The sequence below is a fragment of the Pogoniulus pusillus genome, chromosome 6, assembly GCF_015220805.1.
Source record: "Pogoniulus pusillus isolate bPogPus1 chromosome 6, bPogPus1.pri, whole genome shotgun sequence".
In the NCBI taxonomy this organism is placed as follows: Eukaryota; Metazoa; Chordata; class Aves; order Piciformes; family Lybiidae; genus Pogoniulus; species Pogoniulus pusillus.
This window is the reverse complement of record NC_087269.1, coordinates 45,176,470-45,197,551: the sequence shown is the minus strand read 5'-3', so window position 1 is coordinate 45,197,551 and position 21,082 is coordinate 45,176,470. Positions and strand designations below refer to the sequence as shown.

Below are 21,082 nucleotides of genomic sequence, written 5' to 3'. Positions count from 1 at the left end.
AAGGAAGTTGAACATCTTCCTTATGAGGAGAGACTGAGAGAGCTGGGGCTCTTTAGCTTGGAAAGGAGACAGCTAAGGGGTGATCTGATTGGTGTTTATAAATATGTAAGGGGTGAGTGCCAGGAGGATGGAGCCAGCCTCTTTTCAGTGATGCCCAGTGACCGGACAAGGGCAATGGGTGGAAGTTGAGGCATAGGAGGTTCCATGTGAACCTGAGGAGGAATTTTTTCACTGTGAAGGTGATGGAGCACTGGAGCAGGCTGCCCAGGGAGGTTGTAGAGTCTCTCTCTCTGGAAATATTCAAGAGCCCTCTGGATGCGTTCCAGTGTGATCTGCTCTAGGTGATCCTGCTCTGGCAGGGGGACTGGACCAGATGATCTTTTGAGGTCCCTTCCAGCTCCTGACATTCTATGATTCTATCACACACTATAATCAGGGCCAGGAAGAATTGTAATGTCCTCGCATGTTCCTTGTCCCCTGAGCTATGAGAGCTATTGTTCTTAAACTCCTGCATGTGCTGTATATAATTGATACTGTTTTATAAGAAGTTTCTTGCTTCTAACCAGAAAAGCAGTATTGGAAAGGAAGACAGGTTTTGCAGCTGCTTTATACACTGGGAAGCAGCTTATCCCCCACAGGTGAAGGCAAAGATACTATATTGATGTCTTCATTCTATTTGGATTGTGCTTGTGGTTACTGGGAAGTTTCCTCACTGCCACTCAAAGAGCAGCCCCAAGCCTAGTGTCCAGTATTGTCTGTAATCTCCAAAGCTGCCCAGGAAGCTTTGAAGAGGAATATTGACTTGCGTTTCCTTCTTCCCTGTGCCTCAATGCAGAGCATTGGAAGAGTGGAGCTAGTCCCTCTCTAGATGCCTGTGTAATTGAGATGCACTATGATGGGACAGATCATTTACAGAATAGAAGAATTATAGAATGTTGGAGTTGGAAGGCACTTCTTAAGATTATCTAGTCTAAATCCACTGCCAGAGCAGGTTCAGCTAGAACAGGTTGCTTTAGAATTCTTAATAAGCCACCAGATGAGATTTTATAGGAAATGTTTGCTTAAAACCAGGGTTAAGTTAGTGCAATTAAGTGATAAAAAGACAGAAGCAAAAAATAAGTCATCAAACTTCAATTTATCGTCCTCACTAACTGATCAGTGGTTCCAGCTTATAAGGTTGGCTAATGAACTACTGTTGTTTTTTCTGGGGCTCATACTTTGGAAAATTCCTAGGGCTACATAATTCCCACTCCTTTTGAAGCAGATAATTAGTGGAGCTACCCTGAGTTAATTCTGCTATTTAAGATTCCAAATGAAAAAGCACTTTAGTTTTTCTCTTTTTATTTTCACATCTCTCTAATTGTATAAAAGGCAGGACAGGTTAACCCTGCCTTTTATAAGGACTGGTTGGTAATTTTTAATTTGTATTCTCTGGTGGATATAGCAAAGTGCATATTACCTGGTAGTCAAACAAAGTCTGATTTGGATCCCTTTGAAAGCAACGAGAGCCTTTTTTCTAGACCTTGTAGTTTCATAGTAGATTTATCCCCTGTACTCCTTTTAAAAGAAACAAAATCACTTGCAAGCTGGGGAAAAACAATGAACTCAAGTTTAGTGGAAATAGTATGTGGCCAGGAACATCTATTAAAGAAGGTTTTTAGTTGAAGGTGGTGGCAACATTTGGAAGGCATGCTTTCACTTGATCTCAAAGCTGAGTCATTGTTTAAAATAGATCCAGCATAGCTGTCATGCATATATATATGAAAAGGCACATTGCTACTGTTTTGAATATGCTCTTGATAAAACATTGTTTATTCTGTTGACAGTTCCTTAAAAAAGAAATATAGCAAAAAAATCTTCCCAATACTTCTTCATTGTCATGATCAATATAGTGGAGCACCATTTCAAGTATGCAAAGAGTGACTACACCTTTATCTTTCACTCAGTAGTCCTAATTTCTACATAGCAATGTCTTTGCTTGGTCTCCCTACCTTGCTGTAGTTTACAAGGAGAAGAATCTGGGGCATAATCAGGCAGCCCAAATTCTATTTTATAAATAACATCCAGAATCCTGGTGCTGGGTTTGCTGACAGTTTGCCAGGTACCATGTTCTACTACACAGAGGTATCACCTTTCCCTACTGAGATTACTCGCACGGAAGTGTTCATGAATCCTTGCTTTTGTCCAGGAGGAAAAAAACATTCTGTGCTTGAGGCATTAGCATAGAGATCTGGAAATCTGAGCTCAAAAATTAAGCAGCATGTCCCCAAATGTGCAGAAGAGTTTGTACAGTAAAAAGCAAGTGTCAGAATGGCCTGTTTGTAAAATGGAAATATTTTTCTTTTCTTTGTTTGCATGGATCATGAACTCCTTAAGGATTAGATGGTGGTGCTGTAATCACAGAAATAATATTTGGGTTTTCCCAGGGCATTTTAATTCCATCATGAGGAGTGTTGAAGTAAGATTGACTGATCAGCTGGGAAACCACTGTGAATTCCAGGTTTACCCAGTCCCTCAGGTTATTAACACCTCACTGTGCATCTGAATCATTTGAATCCTGGTTTCCTAAGGAAAGAAGGTTTATGTAAGCATCTTTACCTATCTTCCCTTTTTGAAGGTTTGTGAATAGAATTCTTAACAATATTAAATTTCGAAGTAATGAAAACATCTTCTCCTGTAAAGCAAATATCCTATTAGTATATCCACTGGAGAGAGCAAAAAAAAAGTGTCACTTAAATTCTTTCTAAAGTAAAACCACATAGGATAGCACTTCATGAATGCTTAACTGCTTGAAGAAAAATTACAAAGAAAAGAAAGAAAAAGAAACATCTTTTGGAGTTGTTGCAGTTTTGGATGTTAGAGAATTCCTTTTTTCAACTAAAGCTTCTTTCTTGTATGAATTCTCTGTTTTCAGAAAAGGAGCAGTAGAAAAAGTTCACTGGATGTTGAACTAGGATGAGTTCACACATTCAATTAAAAGCCAATCAACTAGAAGATAAGTCCAGTGGAAAACAGATGTGGTTAGCTCCAGTGCTCATGGAATAACTTGTTCTCTGCAGATTCCTTGTTACTGCTTCCTCAGATGTGACCTGTCCCCTCTAATTATTACACTGTCTCAAACTTGTTCACATGTTCCACTGACTTAGAGTAACTCTTGAACAAAGCCAATCACCCTTAAGTTTGGAATAAACAGGGATTGAGCTATTTCTTAGGTTACCACTTAGAAAAGAAGACTCTTAAATGGTAGTGTCCCTTTCCATTTAGTTGTTAGTCTGAAGATGGTACTATGTGTTAGAAGAGTCTTTTCATGACATCTTTCAGTAACTTCATTTTTGCCACCTTGGGACACAGGACTCTGCTTCTGGAACACCTTGCAGTGAATGTTATGCTTTCTTTTGTTGCATCAGAGAGCCTCTTAGCTGTGCAGTTACTTGCAAACCTTGTTTGGTCACTTTTCCATTTTTTTGAGCTCCATGCCTAAACATTGAATTTCAGACATTTTGAAATATGCAACTTTTGAACTCAGGCTTTAGTTCATCTTCATGGAGCTTTCTGACATAGCCCATAAAACAGACAATGCAGTTGTCGCAAGACAATATTATTAATGATTCTATAGCTAATTACCAGGCTTGTTCCTATTCATAGGCCCTTTGCTTGTGAGTGTGGTGTAGGCAGATAAAAAGTGAGTTTCACTCCACTACCAGTGAGCACTTAGCCTAGGTGTATCACTACCTCAAAAGCAGATTTTATGCCAGGGGACCATGAGTGTTTTTATATGCAAAGCCCTGGGATATAACTGATGGTGTCTGGATGTGGACTGCCGTTGAAAATGTGCAGGATGTTTGGTATTGTCAGAATGGGAAGTCCAGCTACAAGTAAAACAGATGTAATGGATGGGTGCATATACACAGCAATGTACCATGTATCCTGAGAAGGCCTGTTTGGGACTCTGCTTTCCTCCTGGTGTGCAAGAGAAACTTATTTTTGTGTGCATTTCCCATTAATCCTGGAAAAAAGTGTTTCCTGCCATAGAAACCTTAAGCCACATGTTAGATTTGTTGGTCATGAAAGTTAAAACAATTAACTCATTCAGGAGGCAGGAATTTTAATTGAGAGCACGGAGGCTGAAAAACAAGTGACTTATTCATGAGTAGAATTATACCTTTTCCCGTCCTGTTCCTCTAAATATTTAGTCATATAAAAGCTTGGGTTAGACCAACAGCAGCAGAAGAAAACATTGCACTTAGATTTGATATTCTGTGAGTCAGTGGAAGTTGGTAGCACACAGCTATATTTATCTTGTCCTGTCATTTCAAATGTAGCTTACCCTACTCTACGGAATCATTTCTTATAGATGCTAGCAGCAATTCTTGCCATCTCATACTTGGGTTTGTTTGGGTTTTTTTAAGTCAAACTGGTTTATTTTAGACAAGTTGCTTCATACCCTGTTCAGAAATGAAATGTTTTCTTTGTGCATGGGCTTTGACAGAAATGAAGAAAAATCTCATCCATTTTCCTCAGCTGTCCTTACCTCATATGAAGGAAAGCATTCACAGCTGTCTCTGGTGTCCTGCAGTGCAATAATTTTTCCCTGAGGCAGACTAATACCCGAAAACCTGCTGATATGGCTGCTTGCCTTCTGTGGTACTATAACGTCTGGATGCTGGGAGTAGGAGTATGCTCCCTGTAAATTTCCATTATGCCCAATACCCCTTTAACCAAACTCAGATCTTGCTATTTGAACTAACAGAGAAGGTACAAAGATTTTCACTGGCTATGAGATGAATCATTTTCAAAATGCTCCAGGGAGCTATCCACATAGATCTTACTGAAAATCAACAAGATTCATACTCAGCAGAAAATTCTCCTTGGACAATTACTGCAGACACATATTAGCAATTCCTCTAAAAGAGATCTCCAGCCCTGGATAGGTTATCTTCTTTCTCCTCCTTTGTCACTGGGCCTCTTTTACTCATATAGCTTATACTGGACAATGCCATGCTACTGAGCTGTGTGCTCACTGTCAAGTTGGCTTGAACTGGTTCAAACATCAATTGCTGCTCCAATACCCCTTTTTAAGGAGGCCGCATGAAATGCGTGTGCTAAAGTCTGCATGAAATGAAGATAAACCAAATGTAAACTTAGATGAGATAATTAACACATCTTTGTAAAGTACTTGTAAGAACTTACAAGAAACTATTCCACAGTTCTTTAAGGCAAGGACATAAAAGCCTTGTAAACTTAATGAAGTTCCCCTTTTACTCTTGGAAGGAATCTAAACTGGAAACTTGTTTAGGGTCAAGAAAATGTAAATTGCAGTGTATCTGAAACATTTCACCCTCAAATCAATTAATTCTGAATTCATATGCTGAAGAAAAAAAAATAACCTTTACAGATCTGTCCTGTAATATATAAACAGAGAGGTTCAGACACTTTATTCCAGTGATGCTAAACAGTACAACAATGAGTTGTAAAAGTGCTGGTGAGAAATAAGATCTTGATGAACAGAAAAGTGGATAATGTATTTCCTGGAGGACATCCAGACTTTTTCTTTTTGTGGAAGGAGACTTTCCAAGTTTTAGCATTGAATGAGATAATGGAACTGAATATCAGTTGCTGCATGAATAGAGGGAAAAAAATTAAGCCTGGCATATGCAAGAGGAAAATTCTTCTCTAACCTGCAGCAGCAAAAATTGGGAACCCAGTGTGGTTCCATAATCCATGCTTAACATTATAGTAGCACCTGCAGTATGGCGCTGCAAACTCAGGCAATGTATATATAAATACCACAGCAAAATCAGGTCTCTGTAAAGAAAAAAATAATACCCATTTCCTGTGGGTTGAAGTCAATAGTGGCTGCACCCTAAGAAGGTCAGAATTAAACTTGACGCATTCATTCAATTTTGTTAAATTGAAGTATGTGACTCCTGATGCTAAAAACTGTTATTCTTTCCTGGGTATCCAGGGTTTTATCCCATTATGTGCTGACCTCACTTGTATAATTGGCAAATGGGTATTCCATTAAAAGTAAAAGCTTTTTTATTTCATTTTGTCCATGTGCTTCCATTTTTAATGTCCATCTTCTTAGTGACCAGGCATTTACCAGGTTCACTAACTTTCTGTAGATGACTGTATATCGTGGCCCCATTGCTCTGGAGTCAATCTCTATGCTTTTGTTTCTTTTTATTTACTTAAGGAAATGAACAGGTCTGTCTTGTCTGGACTGGCCATCCTCTAAGATCAGAGTAAGCTGCTGCTTTCAGATGCCAAGACAAATACTGCTTATTAGATAGAAATACACAGTTCCTAAACTGAAGCACATCAGGACTTCTTACATTCAGGCTCTTCTCTAGCATTTCTTGTAGTTAGAGACTGATGAGTGCATGATATCCTGTATGACAAAGCTGGATTTCAATCTATTTTTCTGTGGACAACTGTGTACATCTTTGTCAGGTCATTAATTTGCACCATTACTTGAGTTTGACTAGTTCAACAGTTAAAGAAAGACAGAGATGGGACCAATATGTCTTTCCTAGAGGTTTCAAATCAGTGATAACAAGGGGATATAGCCATTTCTGGTCAGAATTACCAGTTCAAGTGTAAAGTTGTTGAGTGTTTAGCTTTGGACAAATATTTACCAATTAATTTTGTCTTTGCAGTGGAAAGATAATAGATCATATCCTCCAGGTCCTTTATACTAAAAACAAACCCAAAACCAACCAACCAACCAAACAAAAACTCACAACCAAACAAAACAACAACAAAGCCAAAACACACACACACAAGAGATGTACTCTTATCAGAGATCCATTTCTATAAACAAATCCTCAACTGCATACTTTTAGGAGGCAGCCAGTAATTCAAAGTTTTCTAGTAAGTATGTTAAAGCATCTTGTAAACTAGTCTGAATAATGCCATAGGTGGGGAAAGCTTGGAAACACAAAAGTGGTTGTCCATTGTCTTTGATTTCAGGGCTGACCTGCAGAAGGACTCTGTCTAGAATCTGTCACCTTTGAGAATCAAAAGTTTAGAGGAAATGAGTCAGTCAGTACAGCTGCAGGGGCCTGAGAACAAACTTGCTATGGAAACTACTTTTGAAAACATCTTGCTGTCAACTCAAATTTTTCAAAACCCAAATGCTAGAACAAGCATTTGTCCTGAGAGCTGAAATCCACTTTTTGATTAGTTCCCCTTACAGCTAACTGTGATTTTTATTTTCCCCCCTTAATTTCACTGTCCACCACTGTTCCAGTTCAGCATGCTGATTTTTTTCCAGAGCTGAAGTCTCTTTAGAACAGAGTCCCTTTGACCAAGTGTAGAGAGGAATAGTTCTAGTAAGAGAGGAAAATACTTTCAAGAGCTTCTTAAAGTGTACAAAATAAGCCTCACATTTCTTCACAGGGAACAACTCTTTTTCTGGAGTAGGGGATCAGAGGATGAGGGGAAAGCTGTTCACCTACAAAATCATAGACTTACATTCTGCACAGGGCAAGTTTTAGCCAGCTGAAGGTTTTGCACAAATTCCTGTGTTAGAAGATCTGTAACTTCAGTGTAGGCAATTGGGGAATGTCTGAGTTCTGGGGTCATTAATCCAGTTGCCTCTAAAGAGCTTTAGATCAGTCCTTAACTAAGCACAAACACTAGCTTTAACGTTTTTAAGAATGTACCAGCTGTGGCACACTCTTAAAAAGAGTGCTATGACTTGATATGCAGATTTATCCCCCCCCCCCCCCCCCCCCCCCAAGTTTGTGGAGCTGCTAACTAGCTTCTGAAATCTTTTTCCTAATCTAAGTGTGCCTGAGCAAAGGAAGTGTAAAGGGTTAACCCTCCTGGGGAAGTGGTCTTGACCCTGACCCCAGGTTGTCAGCAGTACCATCATCGTTTCCTGCTGCTCTTTGTTTTACCACGTGGCCATAACCCACGAGTTGGACAAACCATTGCCATCAAATCTGGCTGAAGCTACATATTTTGTATCTTGTTTACCCTTCCCTATACCTTTGTAACTTCCCTACCTCAGATACCTTTTATTTATTCTTAAACTTTTCTTCTTTTATCTTCCAAATCACAGTGAGATTATTTATTTGGGTGTGCTTATCTTTCCTCTCTCTACACCTAATTCTTTTCCTTGGGGAAAGAAGGAGCAAGAGGGAAGGGCATCCTATAAATTGTTATTGGTTCTCTTAACTGTATTTGAGTCTCTGGGAAATTTAAATTAGAACCGAGGCAGGAAGGTATAAGCACTGAGGAAGTGCTAAAGTCAAGACCTGGACTTGGGGAAACTACTTTGGAGTTGCTAATGCATTTTCCCTACTAAAATCATGTAGCTGCCAGCATCCAATGTTGTTTTCTTTTATAAACACTACTAAATGATGAAAGAGAGATGTACCTCATGTACCTTCAGGTAAACTGGCACGCATTCAGAAGTGATTGAAGTGGAGAGGAGGTGGGGTTTCCATTAGCAGTTACTGGTAGGGTCTGGTTCATATTAGAATGGAATTTCTGAGCCTTGGGAATGTATTACTTGGGAATGTATTACTCAAACAGTGGTTGCTATAGGAAGTATGTGGTCATCTGTATTATTCTACATGTAGAGAAAACACATGCATACTGACAATTTCCTGGGATTTGAGTACCTTGGGTGAAGTTAAGGGACTCTAGGAATGTTATACATGTAATTTAATATCTTGCATTTGTCATCTTTACACTCACCATCATAATAATTATGTACAGGCCTCAGGAATCTGTGTGGGCTGCAGTCTGTCAGCAGTATACCATTTTGTATTTTCCATTTCAGTTTTGTCTAGGACAAGATGATGATTTGGAACAGCAAGAGTAGATCTACCAAAGGCAACTTGTGCCTGACCAACTTGGTAGCCTACCTACTAGGATGAAATAATTGGTTCTGTGTACTAGATGCACTAGGTACTAGGTAGGGTATATGTCTTTTATTCCAGCTCAATGATATAAGGGAAAAAAGTTACACAGAGGTCAAATTAATATTATTGGATATTTGGAGTCTATAATTTATTCACAAAGCAATGTGGAAAACACCTATACTGTAAATATGTAGTCCCTATTAATGTCTGCAGTACCTAGCAATATTTTGGTTTCCTTCAGCATTTACCTGGATGTCAGATGGTAGGAGAGACTGACTGGGTAAGGCAAGGTCATTCAGCTTCCAGCCCTGTCTGTGCAGTGAAGATTTCCTGTAATTGTACATGGTGTAGTTACAGCCCTCTGGCTGATCAGGCAATGGTTAATATCCTGCTTCCCAAAGACCGGGAAATGTAAGAGTTTTGATTCCAGCAACAGGTACATTCAAGCATCACTTCAAATTCCCTATCTCAACAGTTGCTGCATGCCAAGTGCATACACTAAGTGCTGTAATATTCCTTCAAGAGGCAATATTATCAAGTATCTGTGTCACCAGACAGTGTGTAGTAACTACATGTGCTGAAATGCTCTGGGTTTTCCTAGCTCTATGCAAGCTGACAGAAGAAATTAGACAACAACAAAACCAAACCAAGCCATGCATAGAAGTATAAAGAAACAGGAGGTCTTAGATTCAGGACACTTACTCTGTACTGAAGAACTAAAAATATGTTAGTACAGACAGAGCTTGACAGTATACAGCATTGGAAATTCTATCTTTTCCAACATGTGTCTCTCAAAGCAGTAAGCATATTTATGAGGTTTGGATTGGACTTCCTGTTTTAGACATTATTCTGTGAACAGATTCCGTCACTTCCCTACTACTGCACAAAACCAGCTTATTGTAAGAAAGAGGGCTCAAAGACTAAGGTCAGTTTTTCCATGCTCCATGCAACCAAGAGCAACTGAAACTGGGACAAAAAGTGGTAGGGTGTGTGGAGGTGGTGATGCGGAGCTTCCACTGATGCCTGGTCATTAACTTCAGCTTTGGGAGCTACCAAAATGTTGCCAAACAGCTCAAACTGGCCTGGGGACTGTTGCTTCTCCATGAGCAGATAAATAGGCCAGATGGTCTCTGATTTTACTACTGTTTCTAGTATCAATGATGAGTCTTGGTCCCTACAGAGCAATACACCTTCTAAACATTGAACTTTTTAATTCACCTTTTGACCTCATAGAAACAATGTGATTATTAGAAGACACAGTAAAATGGCTAAAAGAAAAGTCTGAATGGGAGGAAGAAAAGGCAGCAATGCTTGTCTCCTTCCATTTCAGACTGGCAAAGTCTAGAAATCTGTTTTGAACAGATGCACTTCCATTTGTGTTTGCTATAAACCAAAGCTATTTCAGGAAAAAAATGGGAGGAGACTGTTTTTTTCTTTGCCATTTCTGTTCCTTTCAGTATACCAAAACAACAACAACAACAAAATTAAAACCAACCACACAACCAAGTGAGAAAACATCAAAAATTTCACCAAGCAATCTCCAGAGATTATGCTAAGAAGTGCATTAGAAAGCTGGAAGAATCCAGTTTTAATGTTTTATCTTCATTGCTTATTGAAGAGAGTATTTGCCATACCTGCATGCAGCATGGAAACTTGTAACAGAGTGGAAGGATGAGTTTTAGACAATCTGGAGCTGGAACTCAGGCAGTACTCAGGCAGTGATTTTGCAATTGGTGCATAATATGGAGAGTGCTCGTGTTAATAATTCTGTTAACATTAGAGTTTCACAGTCAGGCGGTTGAATGCTGCACTGCTCAAAATCATCTACATTTATGGTGGGAAAATCAGCATAGCAGTCTCATAAATATGCTTTTTTCTCAGTGGGAGATAAGAGTGTAGTAATTTCAGAGGAAAGAATGTGTTGAAAGTGCAGTTCATTTCTTTGTTAGCACACTCTGTGCTTTCTAGAGTGGAGAGTTCTCAATGTGTTCTAGGAAGTAAACTGGAAAGAGCTATTAAAGGCATATCCCTTTGCTTTAGAATCATAGCAAGGTAGGGGTTGGAAAAGACCTTTGAAAGATCATCTAGTCCAACCCCACTGCTAAAACAAATACATCCAGATCAGGTTGTGTAAGAACCCGTTCAAGTGGGATTTGAGTCTCCAGTTCTCAATCCACCTCACTGTCCACTAATCTTACCTACACTTCCTAAGCTTACCTATGAGGATGTTATGGGAGACATTGTGAAACACCTGAGTGAAGCTGAGGCAGACAACATCCACTGCTCTCTCCTCATCTACCCATGTGGTCACACCATCACATAGGCGGCTATCAGATTGATCGAGCATGATTTCTTCTTCGTGAATCCATGCTGGCCATTCCTAACGATCCTTACCTCTATGTGCTTAGAAAAGACCTCCAGAATGAGTTGTTCCACCATATTTCCAGTGACAGAGGTGGCCTGTATTTTCCTGGGTCGTCCTTCTTGCTCTTTAAGGTTAGAGTGACACTGACTTTCATCCAGTCCTCAGGCATCTCCCCTGTTTTCCGTGGCCTTTCAAAAATGATGGAGATTGAGTTAGCAATAAAATTAGACAGCTCCTTCAGTACTTGCGCATTCCATCAGCCCCATGAATTTGTTTTAGGATATGGCACTTTGCATTTTCATTTTTAGGGAGATGGTGAATAATTGATAAGAACAGGCAAATCTCCACTAACATCAGTGCAGCTGCATTCATTTAAATCAGTTGAGGATCTGATTCACTGTATGACAAAATGTCTCGACTAATAGAATTAGCTAAAGCTGCAATCAAAGCCCAGTAGGGATGTGGATTGTTGCAACAAGGTATAATACGGGGGGAGGGGGAATACAAAGCTGAAAGTTTCCAATATATGTGACCATGTTCAGCTATATCTGCTGTTCCGTTTTGTTCATATTTGTTGATGTGGTAAGTGGGGTACTGTGCCAGGATGAGAGGAGACAGCTAGCTGAGTGGAGAGTTTGCCTCATAATTATGAAAATTACCTTTGCCTTCATTCAAGTTACAGGTATGTAAATGTAGATCTGTGGCTGCTGGAAGAGCAGCAGAGAGAGCTGCTATCAGAACGTACATTGTCCATTTTGTTAGTCAATGTTTGGTTCACTTTAGAAAAATCACTCTTTATGCTTCAGCTTTCTCATTCCCAGAGCTGTCTGGCCAGATCTCTGAGTCAGGGTTTGCTCCTGCTCTGTGCCTGTCATCATGCCTCCTGCAATGAATCTGGCCCTCATGTAGCTGATGTGCCCTGTCTCTCTCCAGCAGCACCTATTAGAACGTATCCAGTAATCACCAGGAATAAATACCTGTAACCCAAATCCCCTGACTATCAAGAAGTACAAGCTTGACAAGGACAACATTTTCCAACCCAGCCTTTGACTCAGTTTATTGAAGTGGACCTTTGCTGCCTATGGTCATTTTTTTCCCCAGACTATCACAATATCCAGGAGCCTCAGCTTTTCGCTTGGCTGCTGGTCTAAGCTGGAAGGCAGGAGACAAGAGCATGAAACACTTTATCACTGCCACTGTAAACTGTTTGTGTATTTACTGTGGAAATATGTTTCTGTGAGGGGTCAGACTGTAGTACCTTGTACCTTGTCAGCAGAAACATACTTCAGTGCATCCTGTTCCCACTAACAGGGCTCTTTGTTTACATTCAGTTCTGCGTGAGCAAAGGTATGGTTCTTTTATGTCTTAGTAGTAAGGTGGGTACAAAGGGAAAAGTTCTTCTGGTAATATTTGTGCATAAAATACAAGTCACCATTCAAAACAAGGCATTGTATCGTGGTGTCAGCAAACCCAAACCAAAATGTTTCAAACGAAGATTATATTGTAATGATGCCATAAGGCACAGACAAGTGAATGAATGAAGAATGTTGGTTATCAATATTATTAATTCCTTCTCTAGCAACAGAAAGAAATCATGCAATAAGAAAGACTCCAGAACAGAGGAGCATAAAAGCAGAATCCCCAGTGCAATGGGCCAGGAGGCAGTTCCTCTTGATTGAGAGCAGGTTCTTCTCTCTTCCTCCACGGTCCCTGTTTGTTTCCTCCAGGATTCATATTTCCTAGTAATGGATAGAAATCCATAGCTAATGGCAATTATAGTGTAAAGGAAAAGCTACTCTCCTTAGGTGAACTTTGGAGCAAATTTCTGTCCTGGGAATTGTTGTGGTGGCTGAGGGAAGTGTCTTAATTTCCCTGTAAGCCTATAAGGAGGCTATAGTATTGGTCTCACATTTTTTACTTCTAGCACCTCAGTTTCCTTACTTGCAGGTTCTCTGTTTCAAATACATTAATTTTGAAGTGTCTTAGCTTTCGTGAAGCACAGTTTTCAAACCTCATTTCAGTTTCACATTTAGTTTGAGGAGGTTTAATAATTTTTCAGAGATTAGGTAAAATTATTAATGACTAATAGATTTATGATGAGCAGAAGATAGTACAGTGGTACTAAATGGTGGGGTGCATTGCTCAAAGCTGGATCTAATATGTTCACCAGACTTGGGGTCATCTGAGCTGGATTTCAAGTCAGACACACACCAAAAAAAAAAAAAAAAAAAAGGTAGGAACAGAGAAACTTAGAGAAGTGGAAAAATACTGGAGTCTCTGAGTGAAGAGGTGAACATTCCAGGGAAAGGCCATAAAATGGCAACAGTGGATAAGTTAATAGAATTTCACTGGAGCACCAAAAGCTTTGTCTGGAAGCACAGACTTTGCTGCTTCTGCTGATTTTGTTGTGCTCACTGCTGTCTTCCTCTGCCGCCGTTTTGGCTGCTGCTTTGCTTCTTTGCCACTGCTTGTCCCCATCCCCATCTTCTCTAAGGTTACTATATTCCGTAGTAGTTTGTTCTATCTATACTGTAATATTTAGTTTAAACTGTAAAAAATACTATTTCTTTTTTTCTGACTTTCCAAACTCTCAATTGTAGTGAATTTACTCTGAGGCAGAGTCTCTGAGGGAGACATTCACTCTAACCCATCACAAGACTATTCAGAAAAATAAGGGAATCTGCAGGGCTTGTCTAGGAGTTACAGGATTACCAACAGTAGAGTTTTCAGGCTGTAAAGCTTTAGAACTGTGTGGCAGTTTTCTATCCATTGTGTGCTTGCAAGTTGAGAAGAGCTGGACTTTCCATTTCTCGACGACTCAAAGCAATGTGAATTTGGTCAGGGACTGGCAAAATTAAACAGTAGGTGGTTTAGTGCTGTCTGCTAGCACCAGTTGACAGCCTTTTTCAGATTAGGTTTTAGTAGCAAATTAGCTAGCAAAGTCACTGGAATAAACTGCATTCAACTGATGTGACAGTACATTGGAGTCTAGTAAAAATTAATTCTGTATGGCTAAATTGTGTATAGTGTGGATTGCTTCTAATTTACCGCAACAAAACAAATATTTGTAGTTCTTTGCAGTGTCCCACTCCATAAAATACCTTCTTTCCTCCAAGATGCAGACTGGGACAATTAAACACCTTTGTAACAGTAGTTCTATTCTTTAAGAGCCTGAAAGATAAACTCTGAGAAGAAACTTCTGTACACATGTCAGATTTTCTGGTATAATTTAATGCATTTTGATAAATTCTTTGTTTTCTCTCTCTATGCTTTTCAGAGCGCTCTCTTGAGCAAGCATGTGTACTCTAGGGTTCAGAAAAACAAGATTCTGTGATTCTATGATTGTTGCAATTCAAACACAGTCATTTTTCTACCAAATGTCTGGAGCCATTAACTGTGGTGCCTGAAAATTCTGTTGTGTTTTTTTTTTCCAAACCGAAGGGGAAAAGGGTTGTGAATGTATGTGAATTGAAATTCCACTATCTCTTGGTCTATCTATTAACTTGAATTTGAGAAAAGGCTAAATTCTATTTCAGCTAAAACTTTCTTGAGGTGTTGAGCAACAAAGCCAAATGGTTACCAAAAAAAATTCTGAATAACTAAGAGAAAGTTTTCCCAATACAATCTAAGCTGTATTGCTTGAATGACTGTGCTTCAGGCTTCAAAGCAGAGCAAATAGAGCCTCCAGTTCTATCCCTATGGGATGGAATCCACTGAGGAGAGATTTTGTCATTGCAGACATACTTTCTGGTTCTAAGTCTGAAGATGTCTGCAAGGAGTAGGTATCTTTAGGAGACATTATGTGTCTTCAGGAGGGTAAGTTTTGAAAGAAAAATAATTGTCTTGAAGTGTTCATATGCTCTTCAGTGCAAATACACAACCTGAAAGTCCTAGCAGATTTTGGCTTTATCAACAAATTGAGAGTAGGACTGATAATTTCTACACTGTGACTTACCAAAGAACAGTGGTTTAGCCGTCTGTTCACCATAGAAAATTTGAGAGAGAAGGTCTCTCTGAAGGTTGATCACTCCTCTAATTTACTTTGCACAGTATCTAGCATCGTAACTGGGATCCCAGAATTGTTGATGTTGACAGGGAGCTTTTGAGACCATTCAACAAACTACTCTATTCAAGCAAGGTTACTAAGATAAAACAGGTTGCTCTTGATTGTGTTGAGTCAGGTATTGAGTATCTCCAAGGATGGAGACTTTATAACCTCTCTGGGCAATTTGTTCTCTCTTCAGGTTGTGAGTTTAGTTAGATAGCAAATTAATGTGTTTCATTTCATGCCCATTGCCTCATTTGTATCCAGTAGCAAACAACAGACTATCAGAAAATAGTTCTTTGCTAATGTTGCACAAAAGTAATAGTTTGCCTCATTGAAACTTTTTTCTCGTTGCACCTCCCGTAGCCTTGCAGTGGCACGAGCAAGACAGGCAACAAGTTCAACTCTTCTATGTAGGCCTGTTGACCTTTGGTGAACCAGACATTGCAAAATATATAAATCTAGAGCAGAAAATCTCTTGTTTTAACACTGTTTTAGTCTACAGCTCAAAGTGCTCCAGATGAAATGAGGTCATGCAAACATGTGGTCATGCAAACATGTGGTCATGCCCAAAGCCAAGGAGTAGCTGACTAGAGCAGAGAACAGCTTTTGTGTTAGACCTCCAAACAAGCCTAGGGTCAAGGGACAACCTGTTGTGTAGCTTCAGCTGTCCTGTTGGAAACATTACAGACATGAGCCTTCACTTAAATACATTACCAAGCCTTTTCTGCCCTTTCCCTTAGCACAGTTTGGAACTATTTTTCTCAGTAAGCGTAAACCTGTCTGAGACTGTGAGGTCACTGCATGTGTTTTGATCAGATCCCACACTCTTCTCCAAAGAAGATGGGTTTTGGTTGGAAGGGACCTTAAAGATCATCTACTTACAACTCCATTGGCAGGGGCACCTTCCACTAGACCAGATTGCTCAAGACTTCTATCCTGGTCTTGAACACCTCCAGGGAGGAGGCATCCATGACCTCCCTGGACAACCTGTGTCTCACCACCCTCACTGTAATGAATTTCTCCCTCATATCTAGGGTAGATCTACCCTCTTCAAACTCCAGTCCATTCCTTCTTCTCCTATCACTAGAAGCCCTTGTAAAAAGTCTCTTCCCAGATTTCTTTTAGATCTCCTGTTCTACAGACCAGGTACTGGAAGGCTGCTATAAGGTCTCCCCAGAGCCTTCTCTTCCCAGGCTGAACAGCCCCAACTCTCTCATTGTGTCCCCATAGTGGACCTGCTCCAGTGCTCTGATCATCTTTGTAGCCCTCCTCTGCACCCCCTTGAGCAATTCAATGTCCCCCTTATGCTGGTGGCACAAGACCTGGATACAGTACTTCATGTTGGGTCCCATAAAAGCAGAGTAGAATGGGGAGAATCAGTTCTCTCATCCTGCTGGCCACGCTTCTATTGATGCAGCCTAGGATAAAGTTGGCCTTCTGGACTGCAAGCACAGATTGTTGGCTCATGCTGAGTTTTTTGTCAGCTGACACTCCCAAGTCCTTCTCCTCAGGACTGCTCTTAAGCAAAGTGTAACCCCACCTTTTTTAACACAGTCACACTTACTGGATCTCTAAGGGAAATAGTCACGAGAGAGAACTGTTGCATTTAAACTGCTTTTCTAAAGAATCCTTACTTTGGGAGGTCTTCCTCTTTATTTAAAAAGCAACTTGTCGCATCAGAATCCTGAGCAAAACATGCATGAGAGATGAGGTACATTTGTAATACACTGACAACTCCCAGAAGTTGGCAGTGCTGATCCAAGTCCTCTGAGAAGGGCAATGCAGCACCCCCAGATGCTCGGAGCTGCTTGGAGACAGATTGGCTGCTAAGGGTAACCCTGAGCTTGGTCACGCAGGATTGGGAAATCCTCAGATGGTCACTGTATAGTAAAGAAAACCCTCCTGAGATGGGAGCACCATCTGCTCACAAAGTCTTTAGGGCTTATATACTGGAAAGCTCAGTTTGTGGACAGAAACAGAATATATTTGTATTAGAAAATTAGGATTTGGCATGATCAAACTACCAAACAAAACCCAAACTGTGGGTAAATAGTAAGTATATAATGTAGAGAAGAAGATCAAGAAGAAAAAAGCTAAGTGCCTACATGAGCTCTGAGATTAATTTCCACTAGAATAATAATTCTAAAAGGCATCTATTTTCCTTACAATCATAAGTTAATCACACAATATGCTTCTGACAGGCATTATGAATGTAGGAAATAGGTCTAGTTTTTCAGACTGTCAAACAAACTGATAAGCCATGCCAGTAAGTTCACCAAACCTGTGTTACTTAAAATGGTGTTTCATTGACATATGCTTCTTACTGTTACATGTACCTATATTCCTAAATAAAATCAATTATGCATGTATAATCACCTATTATTTATTAAGCCCTGCAATTGCTTGCATATTCTGGTAGGCACACTGAGAATCTATTTACTGTAATATGTCTTTGTGAACAATAGCTTGGGAACTGCTACTGTAGCTATGTGTTAGAACCAGCATTAAATGTGAAAATTTTGGGACTAGAAGGAAAGATAATATTTATGTTTGTTTAGCTTTGTTGCCATGGTACTTAAAATAGTTTCTATGGGAATGAAAACAAATTGGTAAATTAATGTTACCCACTCTATGAGTACTACAGGGTTGGGTTTTTTAACAGCTGCTAACCCCAGTTGCATTGATTTGCTCAGCTGCTTTAAAAAGGAAAAAAGAAAAAAACCCTAGTAGAAATCATTATTTCAAGTGATATTTGGATAAAGACACAGAAGGTGACTATGAAATAAAAGGGGGAAATGCTTACAGTGACTGACCCAAGTAAAAGAAATCAGAAATTTAGGCTAAATAACATTCACCACTTAGATTATTCAGTGTGAGAGATATGACTGAAGTAGTCCTCTAAGATGGGGTCATTCTGCTGTTTCCTTGGCTTGGAGGAGTGCACACATGTATGCAAACATGTTCTATAGACTGCATTTCTGATAAAACTACAACTGTTTTAAGCTGGACTTCCATTGCAGAATGGCTATCTTGTATGTAATGCAGAACTGCAGGGTGGTTATGCAATTCAGGTGTCACAGAAGGATGACAAGAAATACTGCAGTGTGAAATGTGTGTGCACCTGTTTGCATCTCTGCCTCCAAAGGCATGCATCTAGTTGATCTTCCTCTTTTATTAGATATTCTTTCATCTCAAATTATCAGGAAGAATTGCTAACATTGATTAACTTTAGAGACAGCCTCAGCTGAAAGTCTGAATTTGTGTGTAAGGTACATTTGGTAAATTTTAAAGGCAGGACTGCTGGAATTTCTCCTTTTCAAATGAGCTCCTTTTTAGCTTTTGAAGTAACTCAAATTCATATGGACTAGAATTAAAGAAAATATTCACAGGAAGTGCATAATGAAGGTAGTGGGAAAGGGAGAGTCAAATTTTAAACAAACATGTTTCTTTTAAGAGTTTTACTACAGTTTCACACATGCCCAGATCTGTTATGAGTCATAACCAGATTAAACTGCTCAACCTGTTGAGATGTCTTCAGTATATGATGGGTTTTTTCATGGATATTTTGTAACACTTTGGTATAAACTTCAAACCTTTTCTTGTTAGTGCTCTCTATAGGTTTGTGCAACTGACAGCTTTAGAGATCAGTCAGTGGTACTTGGACTAGAGCAGTGCCCTGCAGAAGGGCTCTCCCAGCTTCCAGCTTTGCCAGTACAAGCAAGCCTTGCTTTATCGTACAAATTTTCAGACAGAACTGTTCTTTACACTTACACTGCGTCTGTTCCTGGGGACAGGAGACAAATTTTATGCTGAGAATCAGGCCCATGGTCACAGTTGCCTCAACCAGAGCATGATGCTATTTAATCCTAAAGTCTCCAAAATCATAGCAAAGAGTTTTAATTCATTAAGAGTTTTCACTTTTTTTTCAGCCTCTAGATATTTGTCATTCAACTTGGTATTTTTGCCTGCATGTGATCAACCACACGCTGAAATGTTATTGATAAATGATCTTAATTTTCACCAGCTACATTCAGCAATAAACTAGTTAATTTTGTTCTGCTTAAAATGTACTTATTGAAGTGCCGCTTTGGAGTTTTATCTTTTCAAAGTAGGATTACAGTTCTGCCCAACATCAGAATAAAAACCCTGAGCAAACATCAGAGCTTGTGCTGCAATGCAAAGAGTCACAGGGAGAGCACCATTTCTGATCCTCATACTTGATTCCAGTGATCTCCAGCAGTATTTGGGAAGGTTACCTGGTGACCAGCTGCACAAACACTCTACCTGGTGCCTCCAGCAAGCAAATGCCTGCTTGTACAAACCCAAAAACCTTCTGTGCAAACAAACATCACAAATAAATACCAGAGTGGGGACTGTTCCAATTAAACAGTTGTAAAAATACAAATTAAAAATGTTTGTGGTTTCACATCTTGATTATAAAGCAAAGAAAGTATCTGCAAGCATGAGTTAGAGCAAATAATACTTTCCATCCAGCTGTACAGGCAAAGGTCTAAGATGTTGGTTGTAATATTTAGTAGTTAGTTACAAAAACAAGGAACATCTAGCTCTTTTCTGGGCTCACTTTCAAACAGACCACCTCAGTCTGAAGCGCCATTGAACATATTTTTGTTTTGGTTTGTTGTTTGTCTTTTTTTTACTAAGAAGCCTGATTAATTAGTTTAAAATCATAACAAAGTAAAAGATTTTATATTTAAGCAAAGTCTGCTTGCTTAAAACATGTCAAAGCCACATAAATTCAGAGTAGTTCAGCCCACAAAGAGGAAAAACTGCATTCAAAACTACTCATAAAGTTATCTTGCCCCTGACAGGAGAAGTGGACTTTGGAGAATAAACAATACTTGCTATAGAGGATATGACACTATTAAAAATAAGTATAAATTTGTAGTATCACAGAATCAGCCACAGTGGAAAAGACCTTAAAGATCATCAAGTCCAACCTATTAGCCAGCACCATCTAATCAACTAAACCATAATCTTGGCCACAGCAAAGTTTTGTCATTTTCACAGTATCTTCAAAAGATTAAAACAGTTTCTGTAACTGAATTGCAAACATGTTTTGAAAAAAGAAATGAAACAAAGGCAATAATTTAGCTTTCAATTGAATGTGTCTACATTGTGCTCTAAATCTTTTAATTTTTGATCATGTCACTATTACATCAGTTTTGTGCTTTTAGAATTTAGTAGAAATATGAGGATAGTCTACAATAATATACGCAGGAAAACTGGAGATTTTCTTATTCCAGCCCTGCCAACATCAAGGAACAGCTCCCAAAGTCTTGGAGCATATTATATAAATCTTTCAGAAGAAATTCCTTTACAATCCACCTGGGAATCATGTTGGCAAACAGTTCAACATGAGGAGGTTGTAGTCAGGTGGGGGTTGGTCTCTTCTGCCAGACAACCAGCAACAGAACAAGGGGACACAGTCTCAGGTTGTGCCGGGGGAAGTATAGGCTGGATGTTAGAAGGAAGTTCTTCATAGAGAGAGTGATTGGCATTGGAATGGGCTGCCCAGGGAGGTGGTGGAGGCACTGTCCCTGGGGGTGTTGAAGAAAAGCCTGGATGAGGCACTTAGTGCCATGGTCTAGTTGACTGGCTAGGGCTGGATGGTAGGTTGGACTGGATGATCTCTTCCAACCTGGCTGATTCTATGATTCTAATATGTAGTAAACTTACAGATGTTGTGCGCAGTCTTACTTAACCAAAATAAGGGGTTTATTTACTACTGACTATTGATAAGTTGTCCAATAAAAAAGCTGTTGAGAATAGTAT

At 39.5% G+C, this 21,082-nt stretch overlaps 1 protein-coding gene across 1 annotated transcript in view; it reads left to right on the top strand.

Annotated features, from left to right (window-relative positions):
- RPS24 (ribosomal protein S24) overlaps window positions 1-21,082 on the top strand; it is a 509,972-nt gene that overhangs the window by 411,880 nt on the left and 77,010 nt on the right. The gene's annotated exons all lie outside the window — the stretch shown is intronic.